Consider the following 21,006-nt stretch of genomic DNA (forward strand, 5'->3'; position numbering starts at 1 on the left):
GCGGCTGTGAGAGACGGCCGGCGGGCCCGGTTGCTGGGGTAACCCTTCCCGCTCTCCAAGCCCCGCCCGAGATCAGCACGCCCGTGAGCCCCGCCCGAGCCGAGCGGGGAACAGAGAGAGACGCTGCGTCTCAGCTGCTCCTGCTGCGCGCGCACACCTTTACTAAGGGTAGCAGCGCTCGGCTGAGGCTCGCACCTCCAACCTTCACAAAGATGGCGGCGATCGGGGGCTGCTTGTTGACTGGGGCCGGGAGGTGCCTAGCTCGGGCGTGGGTGCGGAGGAAGAGGCCGAGGCTTCGAGGCCTACCTGGAAAAACGGGGGAAAGGTAGGAAAATTAATGAGATTAGATAAAAGATTTAGAAAGGTAATTAACTTTTTTTAAAAACAATATGTGTTTTAAAAGCAATGTTTTTTTGAAAGACGCAGAAAGCGGGGAAAAGGAAAGGAAAAGTTTGGAATCAAGATGGCGGCGACTCACCTCGGTTCAGAATGATAAGGCCCGTCAGGTAACCAAAGCGTAGGATTGGGTCAATCGTCCCGTCACTCGACTGTAGGAGGGCCCGGCCGCACCGCGCCAGGAACCCGGCGTACGATTGGTCAACCTCGAGGTCACTCTATCGCTAATCAGTGGATAATGAGATGCTAATGAGCGGAATGTTGAACGTTTTTTGGATACCGCGGGGCGCTATTTTCGTCCGGCCGAAACGTAAATATGCTTACGACCGTTTTGGAATGGTCAGCTTTCTTTTGACGTAACGCATGCATAGGTACGCTCTATAACTTTCGAGCGCATAGCCGGACAGACGCACATGTGAGGACAGACAGACAGACAGACAGACAGACAGATAGACAGACAGACAGACAGACAGACAGATCAATCCGTTATATATATAGATAGACTAGCTGGAGTGCCCAGCTGTGCCAAGGCTTTTTCAAGGGCATGTTGTTGTTGGAAGAGAGAGAGAGAGCGACTGGGGGGGGGAAGAGAGAGAGCGACTGGGGGAAGAGAGAGAGTGAGGGGGGAAGAGAGAGAGTGAGGGGGGAAGAGAGAGAGCGACTGGGGTGGAAGAGAGAGAGCGACTGGGGGTGAAGAGAGAGAGGCGAGGGGGGAAGAGAGAGAGCGAGGGGGGTGGGGAGGGGGAGGGGAGGGGAGGGGGAGTTGAGGGGAGGGGAGAGGAGGGGGGAGGGGAGGGGGTGGGGAGGGCGGTGGGGAGGGGGAGGGGAGTGGAGGGGGTGGGGAGGGGAGGGGAGGGGGTGGGGAGGGGGAGGGGAGGGGTGGTGGGGAGTGCGGGGAAGGGGGTGGGGGGAAGGGGGTTGGAAGGCGGGAAGGGGAGGGGGGAGGGGAGGGGAGGGGGAGGGGAGGGAGGGGAGGGGAGGGTGGGAGAGTGTGAGGAGGGGGGGAGGGGAGGAGGGGGGGAAGGGGAGGGAAGGTGGGGAGGGGGGAGGGGAGGGAGGGGTGAGGGGAGGGGGGAGGGGTGAGGGGAGGGGGGAGGGGTGGGGAGGGGGGTTGGGGGGGAGGAGTGGGAAGGGAAGGGAAGGTGTGGAGGGGTGGGGAGGGGAGGGAGGAAGTGGGTTGGGGGGGAATGGGGGTGTGGGGGGTGGAAGGGGCTGTAGGGGGAAGGGTGTATGGGGGCTGTGGAGGGGGGTGGGGGGTGTGGGGTGGGGGGAGGAGGGGAGGGGAGAGGAGGGGGTTGGGAGGGGGTGTGGAGGGGGGGTGGGGGGGAAGGGGTTTGTGGCGGTTTAAGGGGGATGTGGGGGGGAAGGGTGTATGGGGGGGAAGGGGAGGGGTGGGGGGTGCGGTGGGTTGTGGGGGTGTGGAGGGGGGTGGGGGGTGTGGTGGGAGGAGGGGAGGGGAGAGGGAGGGGTGAGGGAGGGAGGGGGAGTGGTGGGGAGAGGGGGTGGGGAGAGGGGGGGGGGGAGGAGGGGGAAGGGGAGGGAAGGTGGGGAGGGGTGGGGAGGGGAGGGGGGAAGTGGGGTTGGGGGGAAGGGGGTGTGGGGTGGAAGGGGGTGTGGGGGGGAAGGGTGTGTGGGGGCTGTGGAGGGGGGGGTGGGGGTGTGGGGTGGGGGGAGGAGGGGAGGGGAGAGGGAGGGGGGTTGGGGAGGGGTGTGGAGGGGGGGTGGGGGGAAGGGGTTGTGGGTGGTCAAGGGGGGATGTGGGGGGTAAGGGTGTATGGGGAAGGGGAGGTGTGGGGGGAAGGGGTGTGGGGGTTGTGGGGGGTGTGGGGGGAGGAGGGGAGAGGGAGGGGGGTGGGGAGGGGGGGAGAGGAGGGGGGTGGGGGAGGACGGGAGGGGAGAGGAGGGTGGATCGGGAGGGGAGAGGGAGGTGGGTGGGGAGGGGGTGGGAGAGGGAGGGGGCTGGGGGGAGGGGTGATGGGGGGTTGGGGAAGGTGGAGGGGGAAGGGGGGGTGGGGGGTTGGGGAGGGGGGTGAGGGGAAAGGTGGAGGGGGGGTGGGGCTGGAAGTGGGGGAGGGGTTTGGGGGGAAGGGGGGAGGGGGGTGGGGGGCAAGGTGGGAGGGGTGGTGGGGGGGAAAGGCAGGGGGGGTTATAAACTTAAAGTACAGGAAACTTTGTGCTATCCAGCACCCACGGGACCGAGCTGCTGCCTTGCCTCAAAACTGCCCTAATCTCCAGAGTTAATGTTGAGAGATACGGAGATTCTTATCTCCGTAGTTGACAACAAACACTGTTGCTTAGCAACAGCTTCTTAACACTCAGGTGTGGCCCTAAAGCTCTGTAGCTAAAGCTGTTGCTATAGCTACAGACCTTGCGCAGCTTGACTGTTCAAACAAAGCAAAAAAACCAACAAAAAGAATAAAAAACGGCTGCTGATTTTTGCCAGTGGCTCCAGATTGCCGGATAGCTCACCTCCGGATAGCACAAAGTTTCCTGTACTTATAAAACATTTTTGGTAAATCTTTCTATAACATACACTTTACAACCTCACCAATCTTTTTATTAATAAAGGGGTGCTCACCTCTCAGTGTGTTGTATCACAAACAATGGATGCTGCTTGCATTTCAGTTGGAAAGTTAAGGCCCCGCCCACACAGTCGATTGTCTGTCTCGGTCACCTGGACCCGATTGGGAGCACAGAAGCCCCACCCACTCTATGTTCCTGTACTAAGATGGCCGCGCATGCACTCTGTTACACACCGAATCAAAATGGCGTCGCACTGAAACTTTTCACCCTCCTTGACAAAGATGGCTGCCGTTAACCTGGGCTGTCAGTAGAAGAAATTTCCTCAGCTGCAAACACAGGATCTTCAGATTATTATTCGGGGCTTGCGACCCACCCCAGTTGCTTATGAAGCCTCCCCACCTACTGACCCCGGGAATGGAGCTGAGGCAGCACACCCTCTCCCCTCTGCCAGTGTTTGTCTCTGTCTAGGCCGGGAGCCTGGGTCTAGAGTTGCACTGCTGGCAGTTGGAGAAGCCTAGGCCCCGGGCCTGGAAAAACGGTGAAAGTTAGGAGAATTATAGAGGTTAGAGAAAAGATTTACAAATTAATTAACTTTTTTAAAAAACAATTTGTGTTTTAAAAGCAACTTTTTTGTTGCTGGAAATGTAGATTTGAAAAGAAACACGCAGAAAGCAGGAAAAAGAAATGAAAAGTTTAGAATCAAGATGGCGGTGACTCAGCTCGGTTCAGAACGATAAGGTCCGCCCACACACGCACCGATTGGTCGACCGTCAGGTCACCGAAGCGTAGGATTGGTCAATCGTCCCGTCACTCGACTGTAGGAGGGCCCGCCCGCACGCGCCAGGAACCTGGTGTACGATTGCTCAGCCTCGAGGTCACTCTATTGCTAATGAGCAGATAATGAGATGCTAATGAGCGGAATTTTGAAGGTTTTTTGGATACCGCGGGCGCAATTTTTGTCCGGCCGAAGCGTAAATGCACTTATGATCGTTTTGGAATGGTAAGCTTTCTTTTGATGTAACGCACGTGTAGGTACGCTCTATAACTTTCGAGTGTATAGTCGGACAGACGCACACCAAAGGACAGACAGACAGACAGATAGACAGACAGACAGATAGACAGACAGACAGATGTATCCGTTTATATATATAGATTCAAGGAGTTGGATATATTTCTTAAGGCTAAAGGGATCAAGAGGTATGGGGAGAAAGCAGGGACCGGGGTACTGAATTTGCATGATCAGCCATGATCACATTGAATGGCCGAGCAGGCTCGAGGGGATGAATGGCCTACTCCTGCTCCTATCTTCTATGTTTCTATGTTGTCTAAATCGCCTTGAAGCCTCTTTGCATCCTCCTCACAACTCACAATCCCACCTAGTTTTGTGTCATCAGCAAACTTGGAAATATTACATTTGGTTCCGTCATCCAAATCATTGAAATATATTGTGAATAGCTGGGGCCCAAGCACTGATCTCTGTGGTACCCCACTAGTCACCACCTGCCACCCTGAAAAAGACCCATTTATTCCTACTCTCTGTTTCCTGTCTGTTAATCAATTTTCAATCCAGGCCAGTATATTACCCCCAATCCCACGTGCTTTAATTTTGCACACTAACCTCTTATTTGGGACTTTATCAAAGGCCTTCTGAAAATCCAAATACACCACATCCTCTGGTTCTCCCTCATCAATTCTACCAGTTACCTCCTCAAAAATCTCCAGTAGGTTTGTCAAACACGATTTCCCTTTCATAAATCCATGTTGACTTTGTCTAATCCGTTGATATTTTCTAAGTGTCCTGTTATCACATCCTTTATAATAGACACTAGCATTTTCCCTACTACTGATGTTAGGCTAACCATTCTGTAGTTCCCTGTTTTCTCTCTACCACCTTTTTTAAATAGTGGGGTTACATTTGCCACCCTCCAATCTGCAGGAACTGTTCCATAATTTATAGAATTTTGGAAGATGACAGTTGGTAGCATTCTCGCCTCCGAGGCATAAGGTTGTGGGTTCAAGTCCCACTCCAGAGACTTGAGCACAAAAATCCAGGCTGACACTTCAGTGCAGTACTGAGGCACTGTCAGAGGTGGCGTCTTTCGGATGAGACATTAAACTGAGGCCCTGTCTGTAATGTATAGATAGAATGTATATACCTTTAAGGGGGGAAATACTTTTACAGCTCATGTATACTGCAGTACCGGCAGTGACCACACCTGCATATAGCACTGAGTAGTAATCTGTACAGTTCAGTTCCAGAGTGAGCCACGTTGAGTAAACACCTGTTGTACCATTCTCCTGCAGTCTTGTGTCTTATTACTGATGGACACAACATTGGCGACGAGAAAATTTCGATCCTACCTGCAACTCTGCATCACCTCCCAGGGATTCGATCCTGGAGACCAGAAGATTGGAGGTCAAGGCCAGAGACACAGGCGTCGACCATGGGCAACCGCCCAGTCATCCATCAGAGCATCAGAGACTCGAGAATTGCGGGGGAGGCTGTTGAGAGCCAGGCTTGTCTATCCAGTCGCACTGGTCCAGTGAAACGAGCTGGCAACAGGTAGTGCACAGACCCTTCCCGGACAGCGGCGGGCTAGAGCCCGACTGAGCGGCACAGAAAGGAGCTGCGCAGCATCGACGGGGGAGAGAGAGAGAGGGCAGAGCGCACAGGATGCAGCCGGTGTTTACGAGCTGAGCAGCGTCGAGGAGAGAGAGAGAGACGCGCAGAAACCCGCGAGGCGCCGCCATTGCCACGAGGACTGCCGAGAGCGGCGTTGGCAGCAGCGTAGGAAGGCCCGCGGAAAACTCATTGGCAGCAGCGGGGGAGGAAGGAAAGCGCGGGAGATGCCATTTAAGCCATTTTAAACCACACCCAAAATGCCGAAGAGTGGCAGTATCACCGCATTTGACAATGAAGTCGAAGATTGGACTACATATTTCGAACGAATAGAGGTATACTGCAAGGCAAATGAGATGCCAGATGACAAGAAAGCGCTGGTATTGTTAAACTTAATGTGTGTAAAGACGTATGGCTTATTACGAATTCTAGTAACCCCAGCGAAGCCAGTGGAAAAGAGTTTTGGAGACATAGTGACGATACTACAGGAACATTTAAACCCCACACTGCTGCTGATAGCAGTAAGATTCAAGTTTCACAAACGGAGCCAGCATAAGGATGAAAGCAATGCTGAATATTTAACAGAACTGCGCAAACTATCCAAACACTGCCAGTTTGGAAGTGAAGGAACCCAGAAACGGCTTTTATCTGAAAAGGACCTTACGCTGGACAAGGCTTTCAGCTTTGCGGTATCATATGAAGCAGCAGCACAGGGCACTGCAGAGATACAACAGAGACCACAAGAATATGGCACAAACAAAATGTCATACAGAACAGAGTAGTGCTATCGCTGCGGCAGAACAACACATGACCAGAATGATTGCTGGTTCAAAGACAAAGTGTGCAGACAGTGTGGAAAAGTAGGACACATAGCATGACTCTGCAGGTCGGGAAAGAAAACCAGCAATAAGAAATCTCCAAAAGAAAAGTACAAGAAGGTACATAAGGCGATGGAGAATAGTTCAGACGAACAAAAGAGTGATACCAGCTCCGAAAGCAGGGAGCTGGGTTGTCTGAAACTACATAATGTGATCAAAACGGAGGATCACCGAACCATTTGGGTCACTCTCAAGATAGCAGAAGTCCAGGTAAAAATGGAATTGGATGCAGGATCAGCCCTAACAGTCATAAACCGACGGGACTACGAGCGGCTATTCTCACACATACCCTTGAGAGACACAAAAATTATTTTGAAGATGTACACGGGGCAAAAAGTCTACCTCAAACGAAAAATAAGGGTGACCGTTATATATAACAGTAAGGAAACACCAAAACTAGACCTGTATGTATTGCAAGATGGAGGACCACCATTACCGGGACGTGAATGGATCCGTAAAATACAGCTAGATTGGCATTCCATACAAGCACTGACTGTGGCTGCCAAAAAGGATGATGAAGTCACACCTGGGCGACTGTCAAAGATCCTAACCAATGCGCAAGAAGTGTTCCAGCAAGGACTCGGAACACTAAAAGGCATGACAGCAACAATTAAAATAGAAGAAAACGCAAGCCCAAAATTTTTTAAGGCCAGACCGGTACCTTATGCGATCTGCCCAGCCGTCGAAGCAGAGTTGGAGAGTTTGGAACGTTCAGGAGTACTATCCAAGGTAGCCTGGAGCGAGTGGGCTACGCCCATCGTCCCTGCGATGAAAAAGTAGTTGAGTAGCACGCCTGGGGAACCAAGGAAGGTTCGCAGCTGTGGAGACGTTAAAGTAACAGTGAACCCAGTCCTTCACACCGTACAATATCCACTTCCGTGGATTGAAGATATTTTCGCCTCGCTATCTGGAGGGAAACGCTTCACTAAGATTGATCTGGCCCAGGCGTATCTGCAAATGGAGGTAGAAGAAGCATCAAAAAAATACCTCACAATCAACACCCATAAAGGTCTCTACCAATACAACCGGCTGGTATTCGGGGTAGCATCAGCTCCGGCTATTTGGCAGAGGGCAATGGAACAAGTCCTGCAAGGGATCCCAGGGACCCAGTGTTATTTGGATGACATCCTGGTCACGGGTGAAAATGAGAGTGATCACCTCGCCAACCTGGAGCAGGTGCTCACTAGATTGAAGGAATATGGGCTCCGAGCTAACCGCCACAAATGTGAGTTTTTTAAAAAACAGCTCTCATACTGTGGCCACGTTATCAATAAAGAGGGGTTACATAAGTCCCCAGAAAAGATTGAGGCAGTAGTCAAGGCTCCAGCACCGGAAAACGTGTCACAACTGAGGTCGTTCCTCAGGCTGGTAAACTACTACCATAAGTTCTTGCCAAATTTGTCTACAATACTACACCCACTGAACACCCTACTGCAAACTGGGGTGCCATGGAAATGGAGTGACGAATGTAAACGAGGTTTCCAGAAGAGCATAACACTAATCACATCAAAAGAGGTATTGACCCATTTCAACCCAGCACTTCCAATTCGGTTGGCGTGTGATGTGTCACCCTACGGCATTGGAGCGGTGCTCTCGCACAAATTCTCGGACGGCTCAGAGAGGCCAATAGCCTTTGTGTCACGATCACTAACCTCAGGCGAGCGTAACTACGCCCAGATTGACAGGGAGGCCCTCCGTCTAGTGTGGGGAGTGAAAAAGTTCAATCACTATCTGCACGGGCAGAATTTCACCTTGCTGACTGACCACCAGCCCCTTGTTTCCATTTTTAATCCAAAGAAGGGTGTTCCGGTGATGACTGCGCAACAACTACAAAGATGGTCACTCTTTCGAGGGGCGCACCACCATGAGATTGAATATAAGGGCACAAAACAGCATGGAAATGCTGATGGGCTATCACACCTGCCACTGCCTACTGCGGAGGAAGCACCAGCAGTGGATCCTGTCGAAATATTTCATTCGACTATAGTTGAATACCTACCGGTAACTAACGCTCATATAGAAAAGGAGATCTGAAATGACCCAACACTGTCTCCGGTATATGATTTGACGTTGAAGGGATGGCCAGCACATGGCGACTCACTGTTGCCAGCATTCTCATCAAGAAGAGAACAGCTGTCAGTGTGCTGGGGGACCTTGATGTGTGGATCCCGAGTGGTAATTCCACCCAAGTTAAGGGATAGATTGCTCAATGAGCTTCATGAGGGTCATCTGGGAGGGGTAAAAATGAACAGCCTTGCCAGGGCTTATGTGTGCTGGCCGGGAATCGATAAACAAATTGAGGACCTGACCAAGAGCTGCTCAGGATGCCAGAAAGTCCAAAATGCACCACCACAGGCCCCTCTACACCCATGGGAGTGGCCCTCATCTCCATGGCAACGGGTGCATATTGATTTTGCTGGTCCATTCATGGACTCAATGTTTTTAACAGCCGTGGATGCACACTCAAAATGGCCTGAGGTCATCAAAATGTCCTCCACCACCACGGAGAAAACTATTGCAGTCCTACAGACCATTTTTGCCAGGAACGGCTTGTCAGAACAGATTTGCTCCGATAACGGACCACAGTTTATGTCCGAAGAGTTCCAGGGATTTATGAAGAAGAATGGGGCAAGGCATTACACATCCGCCCCGTATCATCCAGCCACAAATGGATTGGCTGAGAGGTTCGTACAAACCTTTAAGAAGGCAATAAAGGCTATGTACAATGACAACATTCTGCTGCAGCATAACGTGGACAATTTCCTGTTTGCCTACCGGAATGCGATACATGCAGTCACCAACCAGGCCCCGGCCATGATGTTCTTTAACCGAAGGTTAAGATCTCGCCTGGATTTGCTCAGACCAAATGTACGAAGAGATGTTGAGAGTAAGCAATTCCAGCACATCCATGAGAAGCCAACAAGGAGCTTCAATGTAGGGCAACCAGTCTTGGCCCGCGACTACCGAACAGAAAAATGGCAGCCAGGAATGATATGCACACGGCAGGGCCCACTAATGTACACAGTGGACATTGGGGAGAGCATCGTGAGACGCCATGCTGACCAAATCCTAGAGTCACAGGAACAAGTCAACCCCATGTCTCGCCCATACATACCTGGTGAGGAACCCGACGTACAGGTCGCATCTACCTCAGAAACAGTAGCATCGGAAGCTGATGACCCAACCGACGACAGGGTGCCAGAATCAACTCCGCACCAAGAGCGAGACACTCGGGAAAGGCGTTATCCAGAAAGGATCAGGAAGCCTCCCCAAAGACTGAATATATAAATGGACTATTTTCAGATAATGTTGTATGTTAAAAGTGTTAATTGTAATTAGTTTGATATTTAATTGTTAAATTAGTGTTATGGCACTGTTAATCTAAAAGGGGAGGAATTGTAATGTTTATATAGAATGTATATACCTTTATGGGGGGAACTACTTTTACAGCTCATGTATACTGCAGTACCGGCAGTGACCACACCTGTCTATAGCACTGAGTCGTAATCTGTACAGTTCAGTTCCAGAGTGAGCCACGTTGAGTAAACACCTGTTGTACCATTCTCCTGCAGTCTTGTGTCTTATTACTGATGGACACAACACTATCTGCTCTCTCAGCTGGATGTAAAAGATCCCATGACACTATTTCGAGAAAGAAAGACTTGCATTGATAGAGTGCTTTCATGACCACCAGACGTCTTGAAGTGCTTTACAGACAATGAAGTAATTTTGAGGTGTAGTCGCTGTTATAATGTGGGAAAGAGCAGGGGAATTATCCCTGGTGTCCTAGCCAATGTTTATCCCTCAATCAACATAACAAAAGGATAATCGCAAAATACTGCGGATGCTGGAAATCTGAAATAACAACAGGAAATGCTGGAAAAAGTCAGCAGGCCAGGCAGCATCCAGAGAAAAACAAAGTTAACAAAATGATAGATTATCTGGTCATTATCACATTGCTGTTTGTGGGAGCTTGCTGTGCGCTAATTGACTGCCGCATTTCCTACATTACAACAGTGACTACACTTCAAAAGTACTTTATTGGCTGCAAAGCACTTCAAGACGTCTGGTGGTCATGAAAGGCGCTATAGAAATGCACCAGCGACTGCTTCTGGCTGGTTGACAGCCGAGAGTCCGTGCATGTGCAGGCGGGACGGTGGTTTGGGTCGAGCCCAGCACAGCGACCCCTACCGGTCACCAAGGGTAATAACCGCGCATGCCTAGAGGACACCAACCCCCCTCCCCCATTCGGAGCTGCGCCTGCACACTTGGATCCTGTCGCTCGGAGTCGGCACGGGACATTCCGGGAAAGGCCTTGGTGTCGGTTCCAGAGTCGCGATCGGTGACGCAAAGTGAGTTTTCTCTGCTCCGATTGGGTGGAGAATAGCGCAGGGTGGGAGGAGGGGCGGATCGGGAGAGAATAACGAGAAATAGAAAAACCTGAGAGTCCGCGAGGCCCCGGACCGAGCGGCGTCCGTTGGGCGGTCAACGTGATCTCCTCAGGGACACGTGACCCGGGCTCACGGCCTGATTGATGGGAGCTTCCGACCAATAGGGAGTGAGTGGGGTGGGGCTGGAGAAGCGTGCCGGCGGCGGGTCCTCCAACCAATCGGGGAGCCCGAGGGGCGGGACTAGCGCCGGCTGATTGTCTGATCCGCAGGGCAGCGAGTTTCTCCAGTCCCTTGTTCAGGGCCCAGGGCCAGGGGAGGCTGTGGGCCTTTATTCCCCGCATTGGACACAAGGCTCTTTGTCTCACAACACACTGGCTCAGGTTTTAGTAGAGACTTTTAAAATTCATTCATAAAAGCAGATAAAATCCGTGCTTCTGTGGAACAAACATTCTAATATTTTATAGAATAATAGAATGGTTACAGCACAGAAGGAGGCCATTCGGCCCGTTGAGCCCGTGCCGGCTCTCTGCAAGATCACTTCAGCGAGTCCCACTGCCCCGCCCTTTCCCCGTAACCCTGCAAGTTTCTTTACTTCAGGTACTTATCCAATTCCCTTTTGAAAGCCCTGATTGAATCTGCCTCCACCACCCTTTCAGGCCGTGCATTCCAGATCCTAACCACTCGCTGCGTAAAAAAGTTTTTCCTCATGTCGCCTTTGGTTCTTCTGCCAATCACCTTAAATCTGTGTCCTCTGGTTCTCGACCCTTCCGCCAATGGGAACAGTTTCTCTCTATCTACTCTGTCTAGACCCCTCATGATTTTGAACACCTCCATCAAATCTCCTCTCAACCTCTGCTCTAAGGAGAACCACCCCAGCTTCTCCAGTCTATCCACGTAACTGAAGTCCCTCATCCCTTATCCCTGGAACCATTCTTGTAAATCGTTTCTTGCACCCTCTCTAAGGCCTTCACATCCTTCATAAAGTGCGGTGCCCAGAATTGGACACAATGCTCCAGTTGGGGTCGAACCAGTGTTTTATAAAGATTCATCATAACTTCCTTGCTTTTGTACTCTATGCCTCTATTTATAAAGCCCAGGATCCTGTAAGCCTTTCTCAACCTGCCCTGCCACCTTCAACGATTTGTGCACACATACCCCCAGGTCTCTCTGTTCATGCACCCACTTTAGAATTGTACCCTTTAGTTTATATTGCCTCTCCTCGTTCTTCCTACCAAAATGTATCACTTCGCACTTTTCTGCGTTAAATTTTATCTGCCACGTGTCCGCCCATTCCACCAGCCTGTCTATGTCTTCTTGAAGTCTATCACTATTCTCCTCACTGTTCACTATACTTCCAAGTTTTGTGTCATCTGGATATTTTGAAACTGTGCCCTGTACACCAAAGTCTGAGTAATTAATATATATCAAGAAAAGCAGTGATCCTAGCACCGACCCCTGGGGAACACCACTGTGTACCTTCCTCCAGTCTGAAACACAACCGTTCACCACTGCTCTCTGTTTCCTATCACTTCGCCAATTTCGTATCCATGCTGCCACTGTCCCTATTATTCCATGGGCTTCAACTTTGCTGGCAAGTCTATTATGTGGCACTTTGCCGAACGCCTTTTGGAAATCCATGTACACCACATCAACTGCATTACCCTCATCAACCCTCCCTGTTACCTGATCAAAAACCTCAATCAGAATCAGAGTGGCCGGGCCCGGCGGTCGTGGGGCCAGGGCCCCGGCACCAGGAAACCCAGGGTGTAGCGCATCCCCCATCCGAGCCACCGCTTCCCGGTTTCTTCAGCCGGTTCCACAGAGTCCGACTCGGGAAAAGGACAGGAGCCAGGCTCCCAGAATGGCCCGCGGCCCCGGGGAGCAGGTGCACTCTCAGCGGGGAAATCAGCACGTTGGATAGAGCGGCTTCTGGGGCGTGCAGAATTTTGGGTGCTGCGGCCCCCATTAGCCAGCGTCTGTGGGGAAGAGTTTTATTGCAGGCTGATGGAAGGTTGGTCCCTGGCCACCTGTGTAGGTCTTTATGTTGCTTCAGTTTGAGCTGGAGTGGAGATGGAGGAGAAGCTACTGGGTTTAACCCCCAGTACTTCTGAGCCCAGGAGGACCCAACAATTTCCAATGTGAGACTCTCAAGGGAGGTGGATTCTAGGGGAGATTAGGTTGTTAAACAGATACTGTCCCGACGAGACAGAGGGGGAGGTATAAGAGGAGGGGGTGTCGCAATATTAATTAAGGAGTCAATTACTGCAGTAAGGAGGGATGGTATATTAGCAGGTTCCTCTAATGAGGCCATATGGGTGGAGCTTAAAAACAAAAAGGGGGCAAGCACTTTGCTGGGAGTGTACTATAGGACTCCAAACAGTCAGGGGGAGATAGAGGAACAGATATGTAGGCAAATCTCAGAGAAATGTGCAAATAATAGGGTAATAATAATGGTAATAATAATGTTAATAATAATGGGGGATTTCAACTTCCCCAATATTAACTGGGATAGTCAGAGTGTGAAAGGCTCAGAGGGTGTAGAATTCTTAAAGTGCATCCAGGAGAGCTTTTTGAGCCAGCATGTAGAAAGTCCTACAAGAGAGGGGGCGGTACTGGACCTAATTCTAGGGAATGTGGCCGGCCAAGTGGAAAAAGTGCTAGTAGGTGAGCACTTTGGTGATAGTGACCATAATATGGTAAGATTTAAGGTGGTCATGGAAAAGGACAGGGATGGGCCGGAAATAAAGGTTCTAAATTGGGGGAAGGCCGATTTTAATAGGATAAGGCAGGATCTGGCCAAAATGGACTGGGATCAGCTACTTGTAGGAAAATCCGCATCGGAGCAATGGGAGGCTTTCAGAAGGGAGATTGAGATCATACAATGGCAACATGTTCCCGTAAAGGTCAAGAGTGGCTCCAAAAACCACAGGGAACCTTGGATGTCAGGGGATATAGGAGAATGGATTAGGAAAAAAAGGAGGGCTTTTGGTAGAAAGAAAAGGCTAAAGACGGAGGAAGCCCTAGAGGAGTACAAGAAGTGCAGGGGGATACTTAAAAAAGAAATTAGGAGATCAAAGAGGGGCCATGAAATAACACTGGCGAGCAAAATAAAGGAAAATCCTAAGATGTTTTATAAGTATATTAAGGGTAAGAGGATAACTAGGGAAAAAATAGGGCCCATTAGGGACAAAAGTGGCAATCTGTGTGTGGAGCCAGAAGATGTAGGAGGGGTTCTAAATGAATTTTTTGCATCTGTTTTCACTATGGAGAAGGACGATGTAGACATAGAAATAGGGCGGGGGGACTGTGATATGCTCGAACATATTAACATCGAGAGGGAGGAGGTATTGGCGGTTTTAGCTGGCCTAAAAATGGATAAATCCCCAGGCCCGGATGAAATGTATCCCAGGCTGCTGTGTGAGGCAAAGGAAGAGATTGCGGGGGCTCTAACACATATATTCAGGACCTCTCTGGCCACAGGGGATGTGCCAGAGGACTGGAGAACCGCTAATGTAGTACCATTATTCAAGAAGGGTAGTAGGGAAAAACCGGGGAACTACAGGCCAGTGAGCCTAACATCAGTGGTAGGAAAATTATTGGAAAAAATTCTGAGGGACAAAATTTGTCTCCACTTGGAGAGGCAAGGATTAATCAGGGATAGTCAACATGGCTTTGTCAAGGGAAGATCATGTCTGACTAATTTGATTGCATTTTTTGAGGGGGTGACTAGGTGTGTGGATGAGGGTAACGCAGTGGATGTGGTATACATGGATTTCAGTAAGGCCTTCGATAAAGTCCCGCACAGGAGACTGGTCAAGAAGGTAAGAGCCCATGGAATCCAGGGTGCCTTGGCACATTGGATACAAAACTGGCTTAGTGGCAGAAGGCAGAGGGTGATGGTCAAAGGTTGTTTTTGTGACTGGAAGCCTGTGGCCAGTGGGGTACCACAGGGATCGGTGCTGGGTCCCTTGCTGTTTGTGGTCTACATTAATGACTTGGATATGAATGTAAAAGGTATGATCAGTAAGTTCGCGGATGATACAAAAATTGGTAGGGTGGTAAATAGCGAGGAGGGTAGCCTCAGTCTGCAGGACGATATAGATGGTTTGGTCAGATGGGCAGAACAGTGGCAAATGGAATTTAACCCGGAAAAGTGCGAGGTGATGCACTTTGGGGGGACTAACAAGGCAAGGGAATACACAATGAATGGAAAGATCCTAGGCAAGACGGAGGGTCAGAGGGATCTGGGTGTGCAAGTACACAGATCCCTGAAGGCGGCGGAACAGGTGGATAAGGTGGTAAAAAAGGCATATGGGATACTTGCCTTCATTAGCCAAGGCATTGAATATAAGAGCAAGGAGGTTATGATGGAGCTGTATAAAACACTGGTTAGGCCACAGCTGGAATACTGTGTGCAGTTCTGGTCGCCACACTACAGGAAGGATGTGATTGCGTTAGAGAGGGTGCAGAGGAGGCTCACCAGGGTGTTACCAGGGCTGGAGCGCTTCAGCTATGAAGAGAGACTGGGCAGATTGGGTTTGTTTTCCTTGGAGCAGAGGAGGCTGAGGGGGGACATGATTGAGGTGTACAAAATTATGAGGGGCATAGATAGGATGGATGCTGAGGAGCTTTTTCCCTTAGTAGAGGGGTCAATAACTAGGGGGCATAGATTCAAGGTAAAGGGCGGGAGGTTTAGAGGGGATTTGAGAAAGAACTTTTTCACCCAGAGGGTGGTTGGAGTCTGGAACTCACTGCCTGAAAGGGTTGTGGAGGCAGAAACCCTCACAACATTTAAGAAGCATTTGGATGAGCACTTGAAATGCCATAGCATACAAGGCTACGGACCAAATGCTGGAATATGGGATTAGATTAGACAGGGCTTGATGGCCGGCGTGGACACGATGGGCCGAAGGACCTCTATCCATGCTGTATTACTCTATGACTCTATGACTCTAGTGTAAAAGAGTATTGTTTTAGGAACAAGTATTTCTGTCGAGGCTTTTAAACCAGTTTACATATACAGATTTGTTTTAATTCATTCTTGGGATGAGAACATCACTAGCAAGAGCAGCAAATATTGCCAATCCCTAGTTGCCTGTTGAGAAAGTTGTGGTGAGTCGCCTTTTTGAACTGCTGCAGTCTGTGTGGTGAAGGTACTCCCACAATGTTGTTCGGTAAGGAGTTCCAGGATTTTGACCCAGCAACAATGAATATGTCTAAGTCAGGATGGTGTGTGTCTTGGAGGGGAACTTAGAGGTGATGGTGCTCCCATGCAACAACTGCCCATGTCCTTCTAGGTGGTGCAGGTTGTGGGTTTGGGATGTTCTGTCAAAGTTCTGGTCGAGCTGCAGATGTATAAAGTTCCTTACCTTCGCCCCCTCCCCCTCCCCCTCCCACTCCCACCTCTCTCTCTCCTCCCATAGAGGCCAGAGTCGTGTGTAGGCCCAGACCAGATGGCGCATTCCCTTCCCTGAAGGACATTAGTGAACCAGTTGGGTTTTTTGACAATCCAGCAGCTTTCATGGTCACTTTTTTCTAGTGCCGGCCCCACAAATGACCAGATTCATTGAGCTCAATTTCACAACCTGCCTTTGTTTTCTTGTGGGTTCTCTCTCACGCTCCCTGTTTTATATTAATTTTACTGGGCATTAGAAGGGGAGGATTTACAGACAGGAAACTCAAACCACACATCACGTCAAGATCTGACAGAGTCACTCGACTCATCGGATCTGAGTATCATCAGCCTCTGAACATGGAAACAAAATGCACCGTTCACACCGGGGAGAAACCATACATGTGTTCTGTGTGTGGACGAGGCTTCAGCCGATCATCTGGCCTGTCGACACACAAGCGCAGTCACACCGGGGAGAGGCTGTTCACCAGCTCTGAGTGTGGGAAGGGTTTCACTAATTCATCTCACCTACTGATACACCAGCGAGTTCACACTGGGGAGAGGTCATTTACTTGCTCCGTGTGTGGGAAAGGATTCACTCAGTCATCCATCCTGCTGAATCACCAGCGAGTTCACACTGATGAGAGACCCTTTAAATGCTCGGACTGCGGGAAGTGCTATAAAAGTTCCGGGGAACTGACATGCCAGCAACGTGTTCATGCTGGGAAGAGACCGTTGAGGTGCTCTCACTGCAGTACTGGGTTCAGGTGATCACCTGAACTTACTGTACACCAGTGCACTCACCCTGGGGAGAGGTCGTTCACCTGCTCCGTGTGTGGAAATGGATTCACTCGGTCATCTAACCTGCTGAGACACCAGCGCACTCACACTGGGGAGAGGCCGTTCACCTGCTCCGTGTGTGGGAAGGGATTCACTCAGTCATCCACCCTGCTGAAACACAAGCAAGTTCACACTGTAGAGAGGCCATTCACCTTCTTTGAGTGTGGGACGGGATTCATTCAGCCATCCGACCTTCAGACACACCAGCGAGTGCACACCGGGGAGAAGGCGTTCACCTGCTCCGAGTGTGGGACGTGTTTCACTCGTTCATCACACCTGCTGACACACCAACTTGTTCACACTGATAAGAGACCTTTTAAATGTTCTGACTGTGCTGTGAGAAGAAATTTAAAAGCAAAAAGCATCTGCTGAGACACCAGCGAGTTCACACTGGGAAGAGGCCGTAAACCTGCTCTGTGTGTGGGGAGGGATTCACTCATTCATCCAACCTGCTGGCACACCAGCGAGTTCACACTGGGGAGAGACCGTTCACTGTAGTGTCCGCGTATAAATAACACACGGACTGCAGGAGAACGGTAATAACAGGTGTTTACTGAACAGAGGGTATGCTGGAACTAACTACAAATTACTACACGGTGTTATATACAGGTGTGGTCACTACTGGTACTGCAGTATACAGGGGCTGTAAAAGATAGTTCCTCTCTTAAAGGTACATACATTACAATTCCTCCCCTTTTAGATAAACAGTACATAACATTCATTTAACAATTAAATAAGAACTAATTACAATTACAATTTTCTTTGTACAATATACATCAGCTCAAAGTAATCATTTATAAATTCAGTCTTTGAGGAGGCTTCCTGATCCTCTCTGGATAGCACCTTTCTTGAGTATCCTGTTCTTGCGGCAGAGTCGATTCTGGCTCATTGTCATTGGTTGGTTCGTCAGCTTCCAATACCACTGATTCTGAGGTAGCCGCAATCTGTACTTCGGGTTCATCACCAGGTGCTTATGATCGTGGCATGGGTTTGACTTGTTGCTGTGACTCTAGAATCTGGTCAGCATGGCGTCTCACGATGCTCTCTCCAACGTCCACTGTGTACATTAGTGGTCCCTGCCGTGTGCATATCGTTCCTGGCTGCCATTTTTCTGTTTGGTAGTCGCGGGCCAAGACTGGTTGCCCTACATTGAAGCTCCTTGTTGGCTTCTCATTGATGTGCTGGAATTGCTTATCCTCAACATCTCGCCTTATGTTTGGTTTGAGCAAATCCAGGCGACATCTTAACCTTCGGTTAAAGAACATCATGGCTGGAGCTTGGTTGGTGAATGCATGTGTCGCATTCCGGTAAGCAAACAAGAAATTATCCACCTTGTGTTGCTGTGGTATGTTGTCGTTATACATCGCATTTATTGCTTTTTTAAAGGTTTGAACAAACCTCTCAGCCAATCCATTTGTGGCTGGATGATGTGGGGCAGATGTGTAATGCTTTACCCCATTATTCCTCAAAAACCTCCGGAAATCCTCAGACACAAACTGTGGTCCATTGTCGGAGCAAATCTGTTCTGGCAAACCATTCCTGGCGAAGATGGTCCGTAGGACTGCAATAGTTTTCTCCGTGGTGGTGGAGGACATTTTGATAACCTCTGGCCATTTCAAATGTGCATCCACGGCGATTAAAATCATTGAGTCCATAAATGGACCAGCAAGATCAATGTGTACCCGTTGCCATGGAGATGAGGGCCACTCCCATGGGTGTAGCGGGGCCTGTGGTGGAGCGTTTTGGACTTTCTGGCATCCTGTGCAGCTCTTGGTCATTTCCTCGATTTCTTTATCGATTCCCGGCCACCACACAAATGCCCTGGCTAGGCTCTTCATTTTTACCCCTCCCAGATGACCCTCATGAAGCTCATTGGGCACTCTATCTCTCAACTTGGGTGGAATTACCACTCGGGATCCACACATCAAGGTCCCCCGGCACACTGACAGCTGTTCTCTCCTTGGTGAGAATGCTGGCAACAGTGAGTCGCCATGTGCTGGCCATCCCTTTGCCATCAAATCATAGACCAGAGAGAGTGTCGGGTCATTTCGGGTTTCCTTCTCTATACTTGAGTTTGTAACAGGTAGACATTCGACTATGGTCGAATGGAATATCTCAACAGGGTCCACTGCAGGTGCTTCCTCAACCATAGGCAGCGGCAGGCACGACAGCCCATCAGCGTTTCCATGCTGTTTCGTGCCCTTATACTCTATTTCGTATTGATGTGCCCCTAGAAAAAGGGACCATCTTTGCAGCCGTTGCGCCGTCATCACCGGAACACCCTACTTTGGGTTAAAAATGGAGACAAGAGGCTGGTGATCAGTCAGTAAGGTGAATTTCTGCCTGTGCAGATAGTGATTGAACTTCTTCACCCCCACACCAGGCTGAGGGCCTCCCAGTCAATCTGGGCATAGTTACGCTCAGCTGAGGTTATCAAGCATGACGCAAAGGCTATTGGGCTCTCTGAACCGTCAAGGAATTTGTGCAACAGCACCACTCCAATGCCGTAGGGAGACGCATCACATATCAACCGAATCGGTAGTGTTGGATTGTAGTGAGCCAATACTTCTTTTGAAGAGGTTAGGCAATTACATTTCTGAAAGGCACGCTTACACTCATCACTCCATTTCCATGCTACTCCAGTTTGCAGCAGGGCGTTCAGTGGGTGCAGAATTGTAGACAAATTTGGCAAGAACTTATGATAGTAGTTCACCAACCCGAGGAACGACCTCAGTTGCGACACATTTTCCGGTGCTGGAGCCTTGAGTACTGCCTCAAATTTTGTCTGGGGACTTATGTAACCCCTCTTCATCAATCACGTGGGCACAATATGAGATTTGTTTCCTGAAAAACTCGCATTTGGGGCGGATGGCTCGTAGCCCATGTTCTTGTAATCTAGTGAGCACCTGCTCCAGGTTGGCAAGGTGTTCACTGTCATTTTCGCCCGTAACCAGGATGTCGTCCAAATAACACTGGGTCCCCAGGATCCCTTGCAGGACATGTTCCATCGCCCTCTGCCAAATAGCCGGAGCTGATGCTACCCCGAAAACCAGTCGGTTGTACTGGTAAAGAGCTTTGTGAGTGTTTATCATGAGGTATTTTCTAGATGCTTCTTCTACCTCCATTTGTAGATACGCTTGGACCAGATCAATCTTCGTAAAGCGTTTCCCTCCAGATAGTGAGGTGAACATATCTTCTATCCGCGGAAGTGGATATTGTACTGTGTGAAGGACTGGGTTCACAGTTACCTTAAAGTCCCCACAGATGCGAACCTTCTTCAGCTCCCCAGGCGTGCTGCTCAATGATTTCTTCATTACAGGAATGATGGGTGTGGCCCACTCGCTCCAGTCCACCTTGGACAGCACACCCGCATGCTCCAGACTCTCCAGCTCTGCTTCGATGGCTGGGCGGATCACCTACGGTACCGGTTTGGCCTTAAAAATTTTTGGGTTTGCGTTATCTTCAATTTTTATTGTTCCCGTTATGCCTTTTAGAGTCCCAAGTCTTTGCTAGAACACCTCTTTCGCATCAGTTAGAATTTTTTGACAGTCGCCCAGGTGTGACGTCGTCATCCTTTTTGTCAGCCACAGTTAGCGCCTGAATGGAATGCCAATCCAATCGTATTTTTCGGAACCATTCACGTCCCAATAATGGTGGTCCTCCATCTTGTAGTGTATATAAATACAGTTTCTGTGTTTCCTTGCTGTTGTATTTAATGGGCACCCTTATTTTTCCTCTGGGGTAGTCTTTTTGCCCCATATATGTCTTCAAGACAATGGACGTGTCCTTCAAGGGCATGTGTGAGAATAGCCGCCCGTGGTCTCGTCGATTCATGACTGTTAGGGCTGATCCTGTGTCCATTTCCATCTTTATTGGGACCCTGCTATCATGAGGGTGACCCAAATGGTTTGGTGATCCTCCTTTGCGATCATGTTGTGTAACTTTAGACAACTTAGTCTCCTGCTC

The 21,006-nt window shown here is 49.9% G+C and overlaps 1 pseudogene; it reads left to right on the top strand.

The window, feature by feature from the left end:
- Positions 1-16,560: 16,560 nt before the first annotated feature.
- The window catches only part of LOC147118648 (uncharacterized), a 67,513-nt pseudogene continuing 63,067 nt past the window's right edge, over positions 16,561-21,006 (top strand).

This window comes from Somniosus microcephalus, chromosome 4 (assembly GCF_052327205.1).
Source record: "Somniosus microcephalus isolate GS21.2 chromosome 4, FLI_Smic_1.0, whole genome shotgun sequence".
NCBI lineage: Eukaryota > Metazoa > Chordata > Chondrichthyes > Squaliformes > Somniosidae > Somniosus > Somniosus microcephalus.